This window comes from Choloepus didactylus, assembly GCF_015220235.1.
Source record: "Choloepus didactylus isolate mChoDid1 chromosome Y unlocalized genomic scaffold, mChoDid1.pri SUPER_Y_unloc1, whole genome shotgun sequence".
Classification (NCBI taxonomy): Eukaryota; Metazoa; Chordata; class Mammalia; order Pilosa; family Megalonychidae; genus Choloepus; species Choloepus didactylus.
Window position 1 is genome coordinate 283,659 of NW_023637624.1, and position 9,934 is coordinate 293,592.

Consider the following 9,934-nt stretch of genomic DNA (forward strand, 5'->3'; position numbering starts at 1 on the left):
GGTTTATTTGGTTACACAGTTACAGTCTTAAGGCCATAAAGTATCCAAGGTAACAAATCAGCAATTGGGTACCTTCAATGGAAGATGGCCAGTGGTGTCCGGAAAACCTCTGTTAGCTGGGAAGGCATGTGGCTGGCGTCTGCTCCAAAGTTCTGGTTTCAGAATGGCTTTCTCTCAGGACGTTCCTCTCTAGGCTGCAGTTCCTCAAAAATGCCACTCTTAGTTGCACTTGGGGTATTTGTCCTCTCTTAGCTTCTCCAGAGCAAGAGTCTGCTTTCAACGGCCGTCTTCAAACTGTCTCTCATCTGTAGCTCCTGTGCATTCTTCAAAATGTTCCTCTTGGCCGTAGCTCCTCTTCAAAATGTCACTCACAGCTGCACTGAGTTCCTTCTGTTTGTCAGCTCATTTATATGGCTCCACTGATCAAGGCCCACCCTGAATGGGTGGGGCCACGCCGCCATGGAAATACCTCATCAGAGTTATCACCTACAGTTGGGTGGGGTGCATTTCCATGCAAACAACCTAATCCAAACGCTCCAACTTAATCCCCACTAATATGTCTGCCCCACAAGATTGCATCAAAGAATTTGGCTTTTTCTGGGGGGCATAATGCATTCAAACCAGCACACAGTCCCACAGTGTGAATTATATAGTTATATAATTGTCTTCAAGAATAAAGGCTACTGGATTGCAGTTCAACAGTTTCAGGTATTTCCTTCTAGCTATTCCAATACACTAAAAACTAAAAAGGGGTATCTATATAATGCATAAGAGTAACCTCCAAAATGACCTCTCAACTCTACTTGAGATCTCTCAGCCACCGAAACTTTATTTTGTTTCGTTTCTTTTCCCCCTTTTGGTCAAGAAGCCTTTCTCAATCCCATGATGCCAGAGCCAAGCTCATCCCCACAAGTCATGTCTTGCATTGCAAGGGAAATTTACACCCCTGGGAGTCATGTCCAATGTAGAAGGAGGGCAGTGAGTTTACCTGCCAAGTTGGCTTAGAGAGAAAGGCCACATCTGAGCAACAAAACCAGTTCTCTGGGGGGTGACTCTTAGGAAAAAATATGAGGAGGCTTGGCCTCTGCTTTGCAACAACAAGTATCGTAAGGGCAAGCCCCAAGACTGAGGGCTTGGCCTTCCAAATTGGCAGCCCCCAATGCTTGTGAGAATATCAGTAATTCCCCAGGTAGGGAAGCCCAATATTTCTGCATTTCCCCCCAGTCCCTCAGCGGGGCCTTGTAAATGCATTTTTATTCTCTGCCCAAATCACTTTGGGATGTATCAGGGTTTCACACTAACCCATACCAACCAACAGGCTCTCACTCCCTATTCAAAGTTCCATGTAATTATGGTGTTTGAGTAAACTGACAGTACAAGTTAAAGCATCTGGTGTGTTATAGAAAATATAGATTTCGCACCAAATAAATATATCTTACTTTGATCTCACACAGAATTTGAAGTTTCAAAACACAGTCAGTATCGTCCTTTACCCTTCAGTCTGACTTGCCTTCGTCCTATGCAGATCAGCTTCATTAGTATCTCTGCATTCTGAACTGTTTTTCAGCTTTTTGAACCATTGCTGTATGGGATAATACTGACATTCATAGCTGCCAACCTCTAGCTCTCAGTTTCAGGTGTCATATAGATACCCAAAGTTCCAGAGAATGACCAGGTTATACACAAAGAGCTCAGCATCTCACAATTTAGCGATAACTGTTACAACTCAGGAATAGATGTGACTGCTGTAAGCGCTTACAGTCTAGGAACCTTTACAACAAGCCTTCCCCTGATAACCTATGTTCTCAGATTCAATTCTCAGAGTATGCACATTATAGTTAGTCCATATTAGTGAGGCATTATAATGTTTTTGTTTTCATTTCTAGTTTATTTCATTCAACATACTGTTTTCAACGTCCATGCACCTCACAACTTCATTCCTTCTTGTAGCAGTTCAATATTCCATTGTATGTGTACACCACAGTTAGCCATTCTGTTCATCAGGTGATTTGCCCTTAGGCCATCACCATCCACTGTGAATCATGAATACTGACCATAAACCCCACTGTGCAAATGTCCATTCATGTCCCCCTTTTCAATTCTTCCAAGTATATACCCAGTAACTGAGTTGCACAACCATATGGCAACCCCGTGCTTAGCTTCCTGCGGAACCACCACACTGTCCTCCAGATGGGCTGCACTATTCTATTTCCCCACCAATGGTGATTAGGGGCATGCCTTTCTCCACATTTTCTCCAGCACTTGTATCCCTCTGTTTATTTTTTAGATGGTTTTATTCACACATGATACATTCCATCCTAAGTGAACAACCAGTGGTTCCCTGTATAATCACATAGTTATACATTCAGCAACATTATCCGCATAAGAACATTTCCATTTCTTCCACAAAGAAAGAGGAAGAGTCAAAAAAAAAGTAAAAAGAAAAAAGAAAAAGAAAGAAAAAAAAATGATAACTAAAAAGCAAGAAAGGAAAAAATAAAAGTAAAATAAAATACAATTAAAAAGTCAGACAACAAGACTGACAAGAATCACACACCCCTCCCCTATATCCCCCTCTTATACACATTAAGCTTTGGCATATTGCCTTTGTTACAATTAATGGTAGCATATTACAATTTTACTCTTAACTACAGACTCTAGTTTGCACTGATTGTATTTTTCCCCCAATACCATCCCATTTTTAACACCTTGCAAAGCTGATATTAATTTGTTCTCCCTCGTGTAAAAACATTCTTATATTTGTACATTTATTCACAATCATTGACCACTGCAGGTTTCACTAAGTTATACACTCCCAGCCTTTATCTTCTATCTTTCCTTCTGGTGTCCTACATGCCACTAATCTTCCTCTTTCAACCATACTCACAGTCATCTTTATTCAATGTGCTAACAATACTGTGCTACCATCACCCAATATTCTGCTATTCATTTCTGGATCTATACAATCAATCCTGTTGAACATTCTGTATTCCTTTGGCATCAAATGCCCAATCTTTAACCTCTTTATATCTCCTGGTATCTTCATTTCTACACTCTACTCCAGACCTCTCTCTCCTGTCTTTTCCTGTCTGTCTGTAGCACTCCCACAAGTATTTCTTGTAGAGAAAGTCTCCTGTTCAGTAACTTTGTCAGTGTCTGTTTATGTGTAAATATTTAAAACTCTCCTTCATTTTTGAAGGACAGTTTTGCTGGATATAGGGTTCTTGTTTGGCAGTTTTTCTCTTTCAGAATCTTAAACATATCATACCACTGCCTTCTCGCCTCCATGGTTTCTACTGAGATCCACACTTAGTCTTATCAAGCTTCCCTTGCGTGTGATGGATTGCTTTTCTCTTGCTGCTTTCAGAATTCTCTTTGTCTTTGACATTTGAAAATCTGATTAGTAAGTGTTTTGGGGTAGGTCTATTTGGATCAGTTCTGTTTGGGGTACGCTGTGCTTCTTGGACCTGTAACTTTATGTCTTTCGTAAGAGTTTGGAAATTTTCATTGATTATTTCCTCTATTATTGTTTCTGCCCCTTTTCTCTTCTCCTCTCCTTATAGGACACTTATAACATGTATATTCATGTGCTTCATATAGTCCTTTAGTTCTCTAAGCCCCTGCTCATATTTTTCCATTCTTTTCCCTATCTGTTCTTTTGTGTGTAGGATTTCACATGCCCTAATCTCTAGTTCAGTAATCCTTTCTTCTGCCTCTCCAAGTCTGCTGTTGTAGGTCTCCATTGTGTTTTTCATTTCTTCTGTTGTGACTTCCATTCCCATGTGTTCTGCCATCTGGTTTTTCAAGCTTATGAATTCTTCCCCCGGTCACCCAGTGTCTTCTTTATATCCTCCATCTCTGTTGTCACATTATCTTTCAACTTGTTGATTTGATTTGGAAGATTTGTTTGAACATTTTAAATTAGTTTTTTCTACTCTTGGATCTCAGTTGAGGTGTTAGTTTGCTTGTTTCTTCCTTTGACTGGGCCATATCTTCACATTTCCTGGTGTGGCTCATGATTTTTTGCTGTCTAGGCATCTGATTTTCTTGATTAGTTATTCTAGAGGCTGTTTTCTCTCTTTTTTCTTGGGTTTTCTTGATGATTTTCTTTGATATCTATATTTCTTTGTTTCTCTCACTGGCCAGGTGTCAGATTGGCTCTGCCCCCCAAGTTTTCCCCCATAATCAGGCACCCACCATGGCTTGCCACAGGGATGGGAGGTAGGCACTGGGTACCCCAGCAAGTTCACTGTATATAGTAATACAAATCTGCTGGCTTCCAGTGGTGCTCTGTTTTCCACTGGTCAGTGAGACCTGGGTTTGTTTTAGTGCCCTGCTTTGACAGTTGGGTTGTCTATGTTTCTCAGCCAAAACTAGACTGGGTTTCTGTGCAGGGCATGCAGATCAGTTCCTGTGGTCCTAAAGAAGGGTCTGAAGCATCTATTTAAAAAGGTTTCTGTTCCCTTGCACTTTCAGAACTGTCACACAGATGGTGCTGTTTTGTAACTTAAGTGTCCTCAGAGGTTGCTTTGCCTCCAAGCACAGGTTGCATCTATACAGGTGAGCTGAAACTGTTGGATTCCTATGCCCTCATTTTGCCAGTCAAAATCTGGCTCAATGTGGGGCTACATTTGTGGCAGAGTACTTCTTCACCTCATCCAGTACTATAGCCATCCCCAAGGCAAGCAATTTCCATCCAAAAGTAGTTTATTTCTCCACTCCTTGAAGCTGGAGGTGACTTTATAACTTGCTTTGATCAATAAAATGTAGTAATAATTAACTGATACATATCATAACTAATATTCAGCTTCTTGTGACAGTTTGCTGTTTTCCTTTTAAATATTCCACAAATTTCCACGCTCTGTACCTGCTGATCCCTGTTTCTAGAATTCTTGTTTTCATGCTTTCCTTTGGCCACATCCCATTCATGTGTCAAGATCCAAATCAACTGTCATTTGTAAATCCTTCCCCAGACATCCCCAGGGGAATCAGTCACTCTCTATTTCATGCACTGTCAAGTGTGCTCATAATTTGTGTTATAACTATAAAGAGTATTTCCTCCTTCCCTTCCCCCAGATCTATTACAAGGTAACCTATCTCCAGCCACATGAGGTGACATATTTCACATATAGGTGAAATATTTCCTGTACTTTTTTATACATATATATCTTTATATGAATCTTTCTTGTAAATATTCCCCTATTTTTTGTTTCTTGTTGATACCATTCCCCTTGCATACATCCAAATCATTTTTAGAGGTGTTCAGAAAATCTTTAAATCATAACTTTGAATTACTCTGGCCAGTCAGAAGAGGGAAATGAGTACTGGGCTTTGGAGCCAGGTCAGGGACCTTCATGATTTTGTTTCTTTTATAGTCTCCACACCAAGGAACCCAACCACATACTAACAATGTCCTCAGCCATGTCTTGGGCGCCTGCCCTCTGCTTGATGGCTATGGCTACCATACCAATCCTCTCAGTCACCTCATCAAGGAGAAAACATCAGGTATTGGGGGAAGAAGGAAAAGGATGTTGGGTGGCAGAGAGGCCTCTGGGAGTTGGGGAAGGCTCATTAAGGAGCCAGGAAGAGGTGAGCTTTATGAACCCATCCCTCTACCAAGACTTTTCTGTCCCAGAAGGAGACAAAGTCAGTAATATTTCTCCTCCCTGTGGTTTCCATGTGGACATGCCCTGCTTGGAGTCTGGCTGAGACCTCTTTGTTGGGGACAAGTAGGAAAGGGGAACACTTAGAGACTGCAAAACATTTGTCATTGAGGGGGCTTATGCCAGGGATCATACTTTGCATTCTTAAGCTTGATGGAACTCTATTACATTTGCCATTATTTAAATCACTTCTTTTAGAAGCACTACTCCCTTGGCCTCAGTGATAATCAGCTCTCCATGTCTTCTACACACCTCTCATTCATTCAGCTCTTGTTTATTCAGTGCCTACTTCAAGTCAGGCTCTGGAAACACAAACTCTCTGCTTTTTCCCCTAGAGTGTGCTGCCTAGCTAGGTCTCACAATAAGTTACAGCTTTTCTTAATTATTGCCAACCCCCAAAACACAAAAAGCTGAATACGATTACACTGAGTACTCACATCTGTTGCTAAGAAAAGACCAAAAGATCTTAGGTCATTAAAAGGCAATCATCTTGTGGTGATGAATGCATAACTATGTTATCATACTGTGAACAGTTGATTGTATACGATGGATGATTGTATGGTGTGCAAATGTATCTCAATAAAACTGAATTTAATTTAAAAAAAGGCAATCATCTAGGGTAGTATATGGGAACCCTGTATTTTATGCATGATTTTTCTGTAAACTCACAACTTCTCTATTTTTTTAAAATAAGTAATCATCAGTATGAAGAAAGGAGACCAGACACTACACAGAGCTACATAATCTGGCCCCTGGCTTCTTATTTCTGTCCATATTCACATTTCCTGGGCATGTAACCTCAAGATCTTCCCCCTGCCCAGCATGGCCAGCACATTGATCCCCAAATGTATCTCCTCTGCCATCATTGTCCACTCCAATTTCCCCTGTTCCACGGTTGCCCCTCAAATCTCCTCCCACACCACAACCACCAACTCCAAACACCCTTCCCATCTTATCATCCAACCACTAAATGGATACTTGACCATGCAATCAGTTCTTTGTTTTTTAAATACAGTTTTATTGAGATATATTCACACACCATATATTTCATCCAAAGTATACAATCAATGGCTCACAGTATCATCACATAGTTGTGCATTCAATTGCCACAATCAGTTTTAGAACAATTTTATTACTCCAAAATAAAGAAAAACATGAAAAAGAACACCCAAAAGATCCCAAACCCCTTATCCCCCTATTATTTATTTAGATTTTATCTTAATTTTATTACTCATCTGCCCATGCACTGGATAAAGGGAGTGTTGGTCACAAGGTTTTCACAATCACACAGTCCCACGATAAAAGCTATATGGTTATACAATCATCATCAAGAATCAAGTCACTGGATTACAGTTCAGCAGAGTCAGGTATTTCTTTCTAGCTATTCTAATACACTAGAAACTGAAAAGGACTATCTCTATAATAAGAATAACCTCCAGAATGACCTCTTGACTTTATGTGAAATCTCTTAGCCACTTAAATTTTATTTTGTTTCATTTCTTTTCCCCTTTTGGTTAGGAAGGCTTTCTCAATCCCAGGATGCCTAGGCCAGGCTCATCCTGTGTGGGAGTCATATCCTGTGTTGCCAGAGAGACTTACACCCTTGGGAGTCATGTCCCACGTAGAGGAGAGGGTAGTGAGTTTATATGAAGAGTTGGATTATAATATAACCCACAAGGTGGTCAGTGTGGGGTAGTACAAACAAAGACTTTCCTGAGAGTTCACACACATTACATAAAGCTGCAGCCCTTCCTGAAGCAATGACATCTCCTGGGGGCAAAGGAGTTTTCTTCTGAATCAGAACCACTGCAACTTTTTTTTAAATTCAGTTTTATTGAGATTGTTCACATAGCAGCCAATCATCCAAAGTGCGCAATCAATTGCCCACGGTACCATCATGCAGCTTGCATCCATTACTCCAGAAAGGAAATAAAAACAAAAAAGAAAACTAAATTCTTCCCCTACCCATAACCACCCGCCCTCCATTGTTGACTCATAGTTTTGGTATAGTACATTTGTTACTGTTGACGAAAGAATGTTAAAATACTACTAACTGTAGTATATAGTTTGCGATAGGTACATATTTTCCCCTGTATGCCCTTCTATTATTAACTTCTGGTTATAGTGTCATACATTTGTTCTAGTTCATGAGAGAGATTTCTAATATTTGTACAGTTAATCATGGACATTGTCCACCACAAGATTCACTGTTTTATACATTCCCATCTTTTAGCCTCCAACTTTCCTTCTGGCAACATACGTGACTCTGAGCTTCCACTTTTCACCACATTCACATACCATTAGAACCACTGCAACTTTTGTTGTGTTTCCCCCTTGTAAACTTTGCCTGATTATTTCCACTCTGGTTCTCTGGTAGCATATTTAGACTGCTTTTCTTTCCACTGAGGCTCATCCCAGACCAGTTCATAGAACACAACCACAAAGGCTGGCACCAGATTCAGATGTTTATTCATCCAGCCAGTCTTTAAGATTCCTTTAGGAATATACCATTCATATGAAGTTCCCTTGAGTCTACATTTGGGATACTCGTGGTCTCCTGAGAGAACCTGGAAAGAAATTGGTACTCAATCAGCTCTCCTATTGGCACATAAATCATCTCATGCAGCTTGATGTACAGTATTATAAACTACATCCAGGTGCATAAGAGTAACAAAAACCATAGGCCGATAACATAATTCCACAGGGAAGTCCCATTGTGTGGGGCTTATTTTCAAGGTGTCAGGAAAAATCCAAGCCACATATCCTGAACCCACTGTGGTGGTGACTGGTCACTGCCAGGTGGGAGAGGATGAAGGGAGACAGGCAGGGGTGTCACAGAAGACCAGGCACCATCCCTACTGCTGCTGCCCAGTCTCAGCTCCAGCAGCTGAGCAGTGGTTCTTAAATGACCATCTGTCCTGCCTCCTTGTTCCCCTCCAGCTCCCTAATCTCATCCAGTGTCTCTTCAGAATCAAGCTCCTGACTGACTTCTGGTCTGTAAATTTACATTTTGATCAACTACCAGAGGGCCTGGCATGGGACTCCCGCAGGCTCTTGCAGGCTCTTCCCATCTTCTGAGCAAGTAGGAAGGGCTAACTGTTGGGATCAAGATCTGTACAAATGCAGGGCTCTAAATGTTGAGGGGTTCCAAGATGTGGCCAAACCAGAAGATGTGGAAGATGGTCTTTGGCAGTGAGGAGGTCAAAGAATTGAGTAGTCAGGGTTTTTTTTTTTTCATTTTTTAAAAATTGTAGAATATAATATATATATATACATAGAAGTGATAACTTTCCAAGTGCAACTTAACAAGTAAAGGGAAAATTTCAACAAATATTATAGGTTACAATTCCACAGTTTCAGTTATTTCATTATGAAATATCACTTATGTACAAAAAGGTAGTATATTTCAAAGTATGCTTTAACAAGTAGATATATAGGAAATTTCCAAAGTTGTTATGAGTTATAGTACCATAGTTACAGTTATTTCCTTGTTGTGAAATACAACATATATACAAAAATTACCATTTAACAAATAGCTATAGAACAAATTTCAAAGGATGCTGTGGGTTGCAGTTCCACCATTTCAGTTCTTTCCTTCTAACTATTCTAATACCCTAGCAACTAAGAAAAAGAAAAATTGTATAAAGATTCAGTGTTCATAATCCATTGTTAAATTCCATCTTGTCTGCTGCTTTCCCTTCCTCTAGTTTAATCACTTTTCCGATCTTCGGGGGTGTCTAGGTAGTGACCACCCTAACCTGTTCATGTTAAAAAGGGGTGTCAACTTTATGTGGAAAGGGGACACATCTAGTGGATATTCTTTTTTTTTTTTTTTTTTTTTTATATTTTAACACATTTATGATAAATTTACAGTATGACAGAAATACCTTCAACTTTCAGATAATGAAAAAAAAATACCTTAAGTAAACATAAAAGTTATGACAGGTCAAGTTACTTCTTAGTGAAAATGATACATCACATCAATCAATTTTTATACGAAATTCTTAATTAAAAGCATTCAAAAAACATCTGCCTCTTCTAATTGTCAAACTGTGTTCATGTGGTCGAAGATGATACAAGACAACAGAAATAAAATATGTCAAACTATTCCAATTCCTAAAATTAGAAATATGAAATTATTGTTGTTGCTTAGAAAATATGCTTCACTTTTCATCCGAAATTTACTTTAAATGCTCAACATATAAGTTAATACCAAAAAATATTCTATTACTTCTCTGGATAGACATGTTTCACAAAACATTTTCAATTAA